The sequence below is a fragment of the Malaclemys terrapin genome, chromosome 12 (assembly GCF_027887155.1).
Source record: "Malaclemys terrapin pileata isolate rMalTer1 chromosome 12, rMalTer1.hap1, whole genome shotgun sequence".
Lineage (NCBI taxonomy): Eukaryota > Metazoa > Chordata > Testudines > Emydidae > Malaclemys > Malaclemys terrapin.
Genome location: NC_071516.1, coordinates 33,780,867 through 33,792,630, shown reverse-complemented (window position 1 = coordinate 33,792,630; position 11,764 = coordinate 33,780,867).

Below are 11,764 nucleotides of genomic sequence, written 5' to 3'. Positions count from 1 at the left end.
CCCTCCCAGGCTCTCAAACCCAGGAGGGAGGGGGAGATCCCGAGCGGCTGCGGCGCACGAAACAGCTGATTCGCTCACCGCAGCCGCTTGGTATCTCCCCCTCCCTCCCAGGTTTGAGAGCCTGGGAGGGAGGGGGAGCAGCGGCACGCGAATCAGCTGTTTCGTGCGCCGCGGCCACTCGGGATCTCCCCCTCCCTCCCGGATTTGAGAGCCTGGGAGGGAGGGGGAGACCCCGAGTGGCCGTGGCGCACGTGCTGCTTCTCCCTCTCCCTTCCTCCCTCCTAGGCTTGAGAGCCTGGGGGGAGGAGGCAGGGCTGGGGATTTGGGGAAGGAGCGGAGTTGAGGCGGGGCCGGGGGGGGTAAGAAAAAAACGGGGGGGGGGGGGGGCGGCCAAAACTGTTTTCGCTTGGGGCGGCAAAAATCCTAGAGCCGGCCCTGAGCTAATAACACATAAAGTTAAGTTAAAAAACAAATAACTCTGCTGTAGCTTCCTTTACTAAAGGTGTAAAAGACGCCTAAGGTGTTGCCAACACCAGATTATTATCAAAACAGGGTGTAAGTATTAATCAATTTTTGCAGTTTATAGTCTTATATTCTCTTAAAAAACTGTAATACAAGTGTAACTCTGTAATTCTAACTGTTTTACCATTTACTTACTATCTTCATTAATTTTAATAAAAAGTCTTTATAACTACATCTGTCTCCAAATGCATATATGCATCCGAAGAAGTGGGCTGTAGCCCACGAAAGCTTATGCTCTAATAAATTTGTTAGTCTCTAAGGTCCCACAAGTACTCCGGTTCTTTTATCTGTCTCTGTGTAAACTTCTCGTCACAACCCCAAATTTCCTTTTATAAACTCTGTAAAGCCTAATTCAGGACAAACTCTATCTTCTGATTAAACAAATTAGCGAGCCAAAACCCATACTAATTAATATTCACAATAATAATTATTATTATTAAAATTAACAAAAGTATTAATTAATTAATTGAATTTAGTAGATAAATTAAATCAACACAACTAACACATCCTAAATCAGGCTACACCGGCCTTGGCAGCAGCAGCATGTTGAGGGGGGGAGGCTGGGGCCGCTGCGGTTCGCGCCGCAGGGGAGCAGCACCCGCACCTTGTGGCTGGGCCAGGCAGGCTCTGAGTGGGGGACACTCGACTGGGGGCTGCTCCTCGGGGCACACGGAGCCGCCTGCAGGTACCACAGGGCAGCCGTCCCCCAGCACCGCAGCCGGGGCTGTGCGAAGCGGCCCGAGCTGCCCAGGGACTGCGGCAGGGCGGCCAGAAGCAGCAGGAGCAGTGGGGCCATAGAGGGCGGGGCGCTGCCGTGCGGGGCCTGCGTCCCGCTCTCCGGGGCTCAGGACCGGCTCCAGGTACCAGCCTGGCAAGCAGGTGCTTGGGGCGGCCACTCTGGAGAGGGGCGGCACATCCAGCTATTCGGCGGCAATTCAGCGGCCGGTCCCTCACTCCTGCTCTGAGCGAAGGACCTCCCGCCGAATTGTCGCTGCAGATCGAGATTTTTTTTTTTGGCTGCTTGGGGCGGCCAAAACCCTGGAGCTGGCCCTGCCGGGGCTCCGCTCCCTCTGGGGCTATCCTGCCCTGTCTCCTCAGCCCCCTGCCAGGGCGGTCCCCCAGCTCTGCCCTCCCATGTCCCGGCTGGTCCTAGAAGCAGGATCCCTGGCTGGAGGGACCCTGGGCTGAGGCACGCCCAGGAGCCCTGCTGCTTACCCGACCCTGCCAGCTGCTTACCCAACCCCGCCAGCGCAGACTGGCTGGAGGCGAGGGGGGAGTGGGCGGAGTCAGCACTGGTGGGGGGGAGCCCAGGCCTGGGGCTGCAGGGGGTGGGGTGGGGTGGAGAGCCCAGGGCTGGGGCAGCAGAGGGTGCAGGTGAGGGAAGGCATTAGTGGCGGGGGGAGGGGGCAGCCACAAATGTTTTTGCTTGGGGCGGCAAAACACCTAGAGCCGGCCCTGCTGAGACCCCACGTACAGGGGGTCAGAGCATTGGATCAAGGGCTGGGGGGGGAGACATGGAGGGCCCCAGGCCGGGCCTGCTCTGAGGCTGTCTCCCTACCCCCGAGCATGGCACTGGGCATATGGGTAGGGGGCCCACGGTGCTAGGGCAGGGGGCTGGGAACCCTATGATTCTGGGGAGGGGGCGGGAGCACTGGATTGGGGGGACCCCAGGGTGAGGGCATGGGGGCAGCACTGGGGGGGCAGGGGAGTCCCCAGGGCAGGGGGATGGGGGCAGCACGGGGGGGGGGGCAGGGGAGTCCCCAGGGTAGGGGAATGGGGGCAGCACTGGGGGGACAGGGGTCTCCAGGCTGGGCGCTGTCTCAGACTGTCTCTCTTCCTCCTCCCCCCTCATTCCTGCCCCCAGGATGTGCCTCCCGGCGTCTGGGCCATGGTGCTGGCCATGGTCTGGCTGCATGGCTGGGCCGCAGGGCAGCGCGATGAGTGGGAGCTGCTGGAGGCCAAGGCTGCGGGGTGGGTGCAGAGCCAAGCAGGTGAGATGGGGTCTGGGGCAGGGCCCAGGGTCTCAACTGGAGAGACCCTGCCTCATGGGAACCCCACAGCCCAGCCCCCCCCCCGAGACCCCCTGCCCCAGGGGCTCACAGCCCCAACCCTGCCTCACAGGGCCCCCATCCCTGAGAGCCCTGCCCCCCAGGTTCTACAGCCCAGCCCCAGCCTGGCCCCCCAGAGCCCTTCAGTCCCATGACAGTCTCCCTGCTCACTGTCCCAATCCCGGCTCCCACCCAGGTCCCCCATTCTGTGAGTGCGCTGCGTGACGCTCGGCGGGGGGGGCAGCGCGGGGCTGGGGGGGGTTCTGGCGGCGCTCGGCACAGGGGGCAGGCTCCGGCATGCGGTGCTCGGCGGGGGGGCGGCGCGGGTGCGGTGCTGGAGGGGGGGTTCCGGCGGCGCTCGGCAGGGGGGCGGCACTCTGGGGGGGGGGTCTGGCGGCGCTCGGCTGGGGGGCTCGGGGGGCGGCGAGCTCTCTGCCCTTTGCCCCGACCCTCCCTGTTCCCCCTGACCCCTCTCTTGTTTCAGGGCCTCGGGTGAGCGAGTGCCTGGAAGCCGCCAACGCCCTGCTGGGCTTCAACATTGGCCCTGCCATCTTCGAGCTCTGAGCTCCCCCTGTACCCCCCCCCAAGCTACCTTGGGCCTCTGACCTGGAGCTTGGAGGCCAGAAGGGGGCACTGGGGGCAGCCCCACCTGGCCGGCCTGTGCCTAGCCTGGAGCTAACCCCCAGCTGGGATCCCACCGCTGCCTCCAATTCGGATGCATCTGCTTCCTGCTAGCTGAAGAGGAGAACTGGGCTCCACCCCAGACTGGCTGTAGCCTTTATTTTTATTTAGCATAGAGTTAGCGATGTTATCTTACCCCACCGTGGGTTCGGCTCTGGTGGCCACAGTTTCAAGCTCAACAGAGGGAAAGACCCCTCCGCTACTTGGTTCAGACTTAGGGTACATCTACACTACAGCGGGGAGTCGATTTAAGATACGCAAATTCAGCTACGTGAATAGCGTAGCTGAATTCGACGTATTGCAGCCGACTTACCCCGTTGTGAGGACGGCGGCAAAATCGACTTCTGCCGCTTTTTGTCGGCGGCGCTTACTACCACCTCTGCTGGTGGAGTTAGAGCGCCGATTCGGGGATCGATTGTCGCGTCCCGACAGGACGCGATAAATCGATCCCCGAGAGGTCGATTTCTACCCGCCGATTCAGACGGGTAGTATAGACCAGACCTTAGAGACTCTACGTACATCACGGTCGCTTTTTCACAGCATGACCCGTCGGCACGTCTGTCTCATGATCTTGTGACATAGAGTCGCTCTTTGGTCACTTACTTATGTCAAGCATCTCTTACGCCTAGGGCATCGTATGGCTAAGCTGGCATCACACACCTGTTGTGATAAATAAAGGGGGGAGGAGCTCCCTTTGATGGACACCCAGCCAGCCAGTTAGCTGTAAAATCCCTCTTACTTGCTTTACCTGTAAAAGGTTAAAAAGTCCCCCAGGTAAAGAAAAAAAAAGTGGGCACCTGACCAAAAGAGCCAATGGGAAGGTAGAACTTCTTAAAACTGAGAAAGAAACTTTCTGCACTCAGAGTGACAGAGTTGGAATTCAGCCTTGACAACTGTGGACACCATGTTTCAGCCCTGCTTTACTTAGATACCTAATGTCCACGTATCCTTCTAAATCCCAACTGGTCCCCTGTGTCTCCACCTGTACAGCCTACCTCTGATAATGACCCGGAACGGAGCATCTGAGTTAATCATAACGTCACCCGGCGCAGTACTGACCCCATGGCCCCGTATCCCCTACGCCACTCCCAGCCGCCACCGCCTTTCTGCACTGGGGGGCATCCTCAGGAGCAAAACCACCACTGTTTGTTTTTCCAAATGACCGAGGGGTCCCTATATAGCCCCACTGAGGCAGCCGTGTCTCGGTGCCATGCGCAGAGACCCTGTATAACCAGCCCCACCCCAAGGCAGCCGCATCTCAGAGCTGGGCAAGAGGTTCCTGTGTAACCAGCCCTCATGCCCCCAGGGCCGGCTCCAGGCACCAGGCACCCAAGCACATACTTGGGGCGGCATCTGGTAAGGGGCGGCGGGGGGAGCGCGGCGCAGCATTCCCGGGGAGGGGGGGGCGTTCCGGCGGCTCTCGGCGGGGGGCGGGGGCGGGCTCTGGCGGCGCGGGGGGGGGGGCGTTCCGGCGGCTCTCGGCAGGGGGCAGGCTCTGGCAGCGCGGGGGGGGGGGGCGTTCTGGCAGCTCTCGGGGGGCTCCGGCGGCGCTGGGGGGCGTTCCGGCGGCTCTCGGTGGGGGGCGGGCTCCGGCAGCGCTGCGCGGCGCTCGGCGGGGGGGGGGCAGCGTGGGGCTGGGGAGGGGGTTCTGGCGGCGCTCAGCACAGGGGGCAGGCTCCGGCATGCGGCGCTCGTTGGGGGGGGGCGGCGCGGGCGTGGCGCTGGAGGGGGGGTTCCGGCGGCGCTCGGCGGGGGGGGCGGCGCTCGGCTGGGGGGCTCGGGGGGCGGCGCTTTTTTTTTGCTGCTTGGGGCAGCAAAAAAGCTAGAGCCGGCCCTGCATGCCCCACTCCAGAGATGGCCTCATCTCAGCACTGGGTGAGGGGTCCCTGTATAACCTGCAACCACCCTCTCCCCCACTCCAGGCAGCCGCATCTCCGCGCCCGGCCTCACTGACCCTGCCCTGGGTTTCAGTTTTCTGATGCTAAATGGGGAGGAATTTCTCTGCCAGGCTCTGGCCGCCAGCTGGCCCCATTGAATCAATTTTCAGGTCGGTTCTGTGCCAGAACTAGGCTCTGATCCAGCCCCAGGGCGGGGCCTGGCAGCTGGGGGGAGGATACGGCACAGGGCCTGTCCCCTCTAGGGGGCGCCGGCTCCCATCCAGCCCCAAGGCGGGGCCCAGATGGCTCGGGGCGTCCAGGCCCCCTCCGCCAGCCTTGCTCGGCCTCACCCCTCCTCAATAGGTGAATCCAGCCACTGTGCCCCCAACCCGAGTGCTGGGGGGGGCACTGGGGCAGGGAGGGGCCCATGGGGCAGAGGGCCCTGCCCCTCCCCCCACACACACATTGACAGCCCAGGCACGCAGCAAGCCACATAAAGGAGCATTGATGGCCCCCACCCCCACCCCCCGCCTTGGCACTGCCAGCCCCATTCACATTGTTCCCATCCCTTGAGCGGCCCCGCGCAGGGAGCGAGACGCTGCCTGGGGCTGCGGGCCAAGGGCTGGACCTCGGCGTCCCCCAGGTGAGGCGACAAAGCTCACCCACCCAGCAGGGTGTCAGACGCGCCTAGATGGCCCTGAGCTTCCCTGCTCCCCACTAGTGCCCCTCACTCCCGACACACAGCCCCCTGCTAGCCCAGCCCTGGGCTTCCCCACCCTCCCCCCGAGCTCCGCCAGTGCTCCTCACTCCTAACCCACAGCCCCCTGCTAGCCCAGCCCTGCCCCACCCCTACCCAGCCCTGCCGGTACCCCTCACTCCTGACCCGCAGCCCCCTGCTAATCCAGCCCTGGGCTCCCCCCAACCCACACACTCACGTAGCCTGCATGAGAATATTTAATTTCCCCAGCAGGGGTCAGTGTTCATTCCAGCCCCACTCCCACTAGGGGTGCTGTTCCACTGGCCGGTTTCCCCTGGGCTGGCATCTTCAGGGCCAGCTCATAATTCATTTAATTAAATAGAATAAATCAGCAGCGAAGCAGCCACAGGTGTTGACTCGAATCCCAGGCTGTTCAGGGAGGGGCCGAGACAGTGAACTGGGGATAGAACCCAGGCATCCTGGCTCCCAGCCCCTGCCCCACACTAACCCATTACAGCTCACTGCCCTCCCAGGGCTGGGCAGCAAACCCAGGAGTCCTGGCTCCTGCCCCCACACTGACCCACCGGACCCCACTGCCCTCCCAGGGTGGGGCAGAGAACCCAGGAGTCCTGGCTCCTGGCCCTGCTGTTCTAACCACTGGACTCCACTCTTTTGGGGGGCAGCTAGGATACAGGAGGGGAAGGAAGTTCTGGACCCCAAAGGGTTAATTGTGCCCCCTTGCCCCACCCCCTAGGGGGAGTCTCCCACAGCCCCCTCTCCCCCTAGCTCTGGCCCCTTTAAATCGCTGTGGCCTGGCTCACATGCTCAGCCAAGTGCCCTATTTTTAGAGCCGGTTCTTGTCTTCAATCCGACCCCCCTCGGCTTGTTTTGCAGCTTCCCCTGCCAGCTCCTCGGAGCCCTGGCCAAGGAATCCAGGCGCCTCCTGCCTCCTCCCCACCGCCCCACGCACAGGGCTCCGCCAGTGCCCCTCACTCCCGACCCCCAGCCCTCCTACGCCGGTGCCCCTCAGACCTTGCTAGCCCAGCCCTGGGCTCCCCACACCAGCTCTGCGGGTGCCCCTCACTCCCGACTCGCAGCCCTCTCACACTGGTGCCCCTCACTCCTGCCCCTCAGACCCTGCTAGCCCAGCCCTGGGCTTCCCCCTGCCCCACATCAGGACAGGAATGCAAAGGCCTAGATTGCACAGTGGCCACTAGGGCAGAGTTCGTGTTTTTGTAGGTCCTACTCAAACTGTGGCTGCAGTCTCTCTCTCCACAGGGCAAGGGGTTAATAATCCAGGTGCCCCACCCAGGCTGAGCTGCGATTCGGGATGGGGGGGGGGCTGATGTTTTTAAAGTGGCTCCGGGCCCATGACTCTGTGTTCACAAAGGGAACACGATGTTCAGGCCGAGAGTCTGGGGCGGGGGAAGGAAGCACCGAGGGCGGGAGCTAAGCGGAAGGGGGAGGGGAAGGGACAGGAGGGGGTTGAGGGTGTCAGAGGGAGGTTGGGGGGGGGTGCTGAGAGGCTGGGTCAGAAAGAGGCTCTCAGTGCTGGGATGGGGGGTAACACTTTTCTCTCCTGGTGGGGCAGCCACCCCGTACCTCCCCACTGTCCCCGCATTGGCCTCTGGCCTTGCCCTCCCCAGGCACTTGGGGGGCTAGGATGTGACCAGAGCTGGACCCCCCCAGTTCAATCCCCCCCAGTGCCGTTTCCCTTCCCACCCCCCCAACAACCCCCACTGCACCCCCCTTCCCACACACACCCTGGGACCCCTGCAGCCATTTCTGCGTGGAAGGTTCAATCCAGCCGGGAAATCCCCTCCCCCCTGACCCCCCTGCAACGAGCCTGGAGGTGGCCGGGGACTCGCCCTCAGCAGTGTGGGGCCCAGGACCCTGAGCCGTGCGGGCCAGTGGGGGGAGGTTCCTGTGGCAAGTTGGGGCGAAAGATCCGGCAATTCCCCACGCTAGCTTTGGGTGCCCCAAGGGGTTCTCAAATACTGGGTCAAACTGGGCTGGCCAGAGCTGAGCAGCCAAACAGCTCAGGGCTCCTTCGCTCCAGCTAACAGACGGGCCCGTCTGTCCGGGGGGGCCCAGCCTTCCTGGGGGGGTTGGATGGGGACTGGCCTCCGGAGGCCCCAGACGCCCACTGGGGAGTGTTTCGCATGTAGGAACTGGGATGTCCTGTCGCTCCGTTGCAATAACTGCGCCTGGCGCCGGCTCAAAAACTGCCCTGTGATGACGGACGCTGGCCCATGGGTGACGCTGGGCCCCAGCCTCTAAGCAAAATTCTTGTGCGGCCGCGGCCTGCTCTGCCCGCCTGGCTCGCTGGGAGGGGTAGCGCAGCCAGGAAAAGCCCCACTGGAGGGAGCGAGATGTGGGGCTCCGCCCAGAGCGGGACCCCAGGAGCCGGTGGGGGGGTGCTGAGTGGCCCCTGACAGGGGAATAGACGCAGTCGCCCTGAGCTGAGACAGGAGGATAAATGGAGGGTGGCCTGGTGGGTGCAGGAATGTGGGTGCGGTGTGGGGGTGGAGGGCTGGCCACGTGGGTGGGGGGTGGCCCTGGGGACGGCTGGCTGGGTGGAGGCTGTGGGGGGATGAGGTTGGAGGGTGGGGGACGGGAGAAGGGGGTGAGTGGATGGATGGATGGATGGATGGACTGACGGATGGAAGGACAGACGGATGGATAGATGCGGGGAAGAAGATGGATGGATGGGAGAGACGGGGTGGATGATTGGAGAAGAAGGATGAATGTTTGGGAGTGAAGGGGTAGACAGACAGAGATATGGACGGATGGATGGATGGGGGAGATGGATGGATGGATGGATCATGCGGGGGAAGGGTGGATGGATGGATGAATGAATGGGGGGGAAGGGTGGATGGATGGATGGATACCGGGGAAGGGTGGACGAATGGATGGAGAAGAAAGATGGATGGATGAGGGAGATGAATGAATGGGGGGAGGGGATGGACGGACAGATGGGTGGTGGGGTAGATGGATGGATGGATCCATGTGGGGGAAGGGTGGACGATGGATGGATGGGGGTGGATGGATGGATGGATGTGGGGGAAGGGTGGATGGATGGATGGGGGAGGGGATGGACGAACAGATGGATGGATGGGGGAGATGGACAGATGGATGGATGGATGATGCGGGGAAAGGGTGGATGGATGGATACCGGGGAAGGGTGGACAAATGCATGGAGAAGAAGGATGGATGGATGGGGAAGATGAATGAATGGGGGGAGGGGATGGATGGAGAGCTGGGTGGTGGGGTAGACGGATGGATGTGGGGGAAGGGTGGACGATGGATGGATGGATGGGGGTGGACAGATGGATGTGGGGGAAGGGTGGATAGATGGATGGGGGTGGATGGGGGAGGAGATGGACAGACAGATGGTTGGGGGAGATAGATGGGAGAGATGTACGGATGGATGGATGGGGGAGGAGATGGACGAACAGATGGGTGGGAGTGGACAGACGGATGGATGGGGGAGATGGACAGATGGATTCATAGATTCATAGATTCTAGGACTGGAAGGGACCTCGAGAGGTCATCGAGTCCAGTCCCCTGCCCGCATGGCAGGACCAAATACTGTCTAGACCATCCCTGATAGACATTTATCTAACCTACTCTTAAATATCTCCAGAGATGGAGATTCCACAACCTCCCTAGGCAATTTATTCCAGTGTTTAACCACCCTGACAGTTAGGAACTTTTTCCTAATGTCCAACCTAGACCTCCCTTGCTGCAGTTTAAACCCATTGCCTCTTGTTCTATACTTAGAGGCTAAGGTGAACAAGTTTTCTCCCTCCTCCTTATGACACCCTTTTAAATACCTGAAAACTGCTATCATGTCCCCTCTCAGTCTTCTCTTTTCCAAACTAAACAAACCCAATTCTTTCAGCCTTCCTTCATAGGTCATGTTCTCAAGACCTTTAATCATTCTTGTTGCTCTTTTCTGGACCCTTTCCAATTTCTCCACATCTTTTTTGAAATGCGGTGCCCAGAACTGGACACAATACTCCAGCTGAGGCCTAACCAGAGCAGAGTAGAGCGGAAGAATGACTTCTCGTGTCTTGCTCACAACACACCTGTTAATACATCCCAGAATCATGTTTGCTTTTTTCGCAACAGCATCACACTGTTGACTCATATTTAGCTTGTGGTCCACTATAACCCCTAGATCCCTTTCTGCCGTGCTCCTTCCTAGACAATCTCTTCCCATTCTGTATGTGTGAAACTGATTTTTTCTTCCTAAGTGGAGCACTTTGCATTTGTCTTTGTTAAACTTCATCCTGTTTAACTCAGACCATTTCTCCAATTTGTCCAGATCATTTTGAATTATGACCCTGTCCTCCAAAGCAGTTGCAATCCCTTCCAGTTTGGTATCATCCGCAAACTTAATAAGCATACTTTCTATGCCAATATCTAAGTCGTTGATGAAGATATTGAACAGAGCCGGTCCCAAAACAGACCCCTGCGGTACCCCACTCGTTACGCCTTTCCAGCAGGATTGGGAATCATTAATAACAACTCTCTGAGTACGGTTATCCCGCCAGCTATGCACCCACCTTATAGTAGCCCCATCTAAATTGTATTTGCCTAGTTTATCGATAAGAATATCATGTGAGACTATATCAAATGCCTTACTAAAGTCCAGGTATACCACATCCACAGCTTCACCCTTATCCACAAGGCTCGTTATCCTATCAAAGAAAGCTATCAGATTGGTTTGACATGATTTGTTCTTCACAAATCCATGCTGGCTGTTCCCTATCACCTTACCACCTTCCAAGTGTTTGCAGATGATTTCCTTAATTACTTGCTCCATTATCTTCCCTGGCACATAAGTTAAACTAACCGGATGGATGATGCGGGGGAAGGGTGGACAGATGGATGGATGGAGGGAGGGGAAGGGTGGATGGATAGATGGGTGGGGGAGATGGAGATGGACAAACAGATGGGTGGGGGGTGGACGGACGGATGGATGGGGGAGATGGATGGATGGATGATGCGGGGGAAGGGTGGACAGATGGATGGATGGATGGATGGAGGGGAAGGGTGGACGGATAGATGGGTGGGGGAGATAGATAGGGGAGATGGACAAACAGATGGGTGGGGGGTGGACGGACGGATGGATGGGGAGATGGACGGATGGATGGATGGATGATGCGGGGAAAGGGTGGACAGATGGATGGATGGATGGATGGAGGGGAAGGGTGGACGGTTAGATGGATCGGGGAAATGGATGGATGGGATGGACAGACAGATGGGGGTGGACGGGGGGAGGGGATGGACGGACAGATGGGTGGGGGTGAAGAGCACATCTGTCTGGCTGCCAGGAAGGGCTGCCCATGGTGGGTCCCTCAGGCAGTGCCCCACACACTGGTCCCACAGGGACCCTGGTCCAGGACTGAGTGGGTGATGGGAGCCAGCCGCACCCATGGCAGCCCCGCTGCACACTCCAGGGGCCAGTCCCCTCCCCTCGCATGCCCCCCAGCCTGGTTCCCCTCCCCCCCGATCTGACCCATGGGCCCATCCGTTCCAGCAGAGCAGCTAGTGCAGGGAGCCAGGATGCCTGGATTCTACCCCTGAATTTGGCAGGGGGGGCAGGGAGCCAGGATGCCTGGGTTCTATCCACTGGGTTTTTTTCCAGGGGGTGGGGCTGGGAGCTACAGCCTGTTTTGTGATGGTTGGGGGCACACAGAGCTGGTGAGGGGGCCTATGCCCTGGCCCGTGGCTGAGGATCGGGGAGGAGCTGGCTGTGCTGGCTGGTGCAGGGCGGGGTGGGGCTAGACCCAGACCGGTCCAACCGGATGGACGGGGCCCAGGAATAAGGCATTGGGGGGGGGGACAGCGCCTGCCGTGGGGCCTTCCCCAGCAGAGGGCCCAGCCCCAATCCAGCCAGCGTGGGGTGGGACTCCCTAGGATGGGTCCCC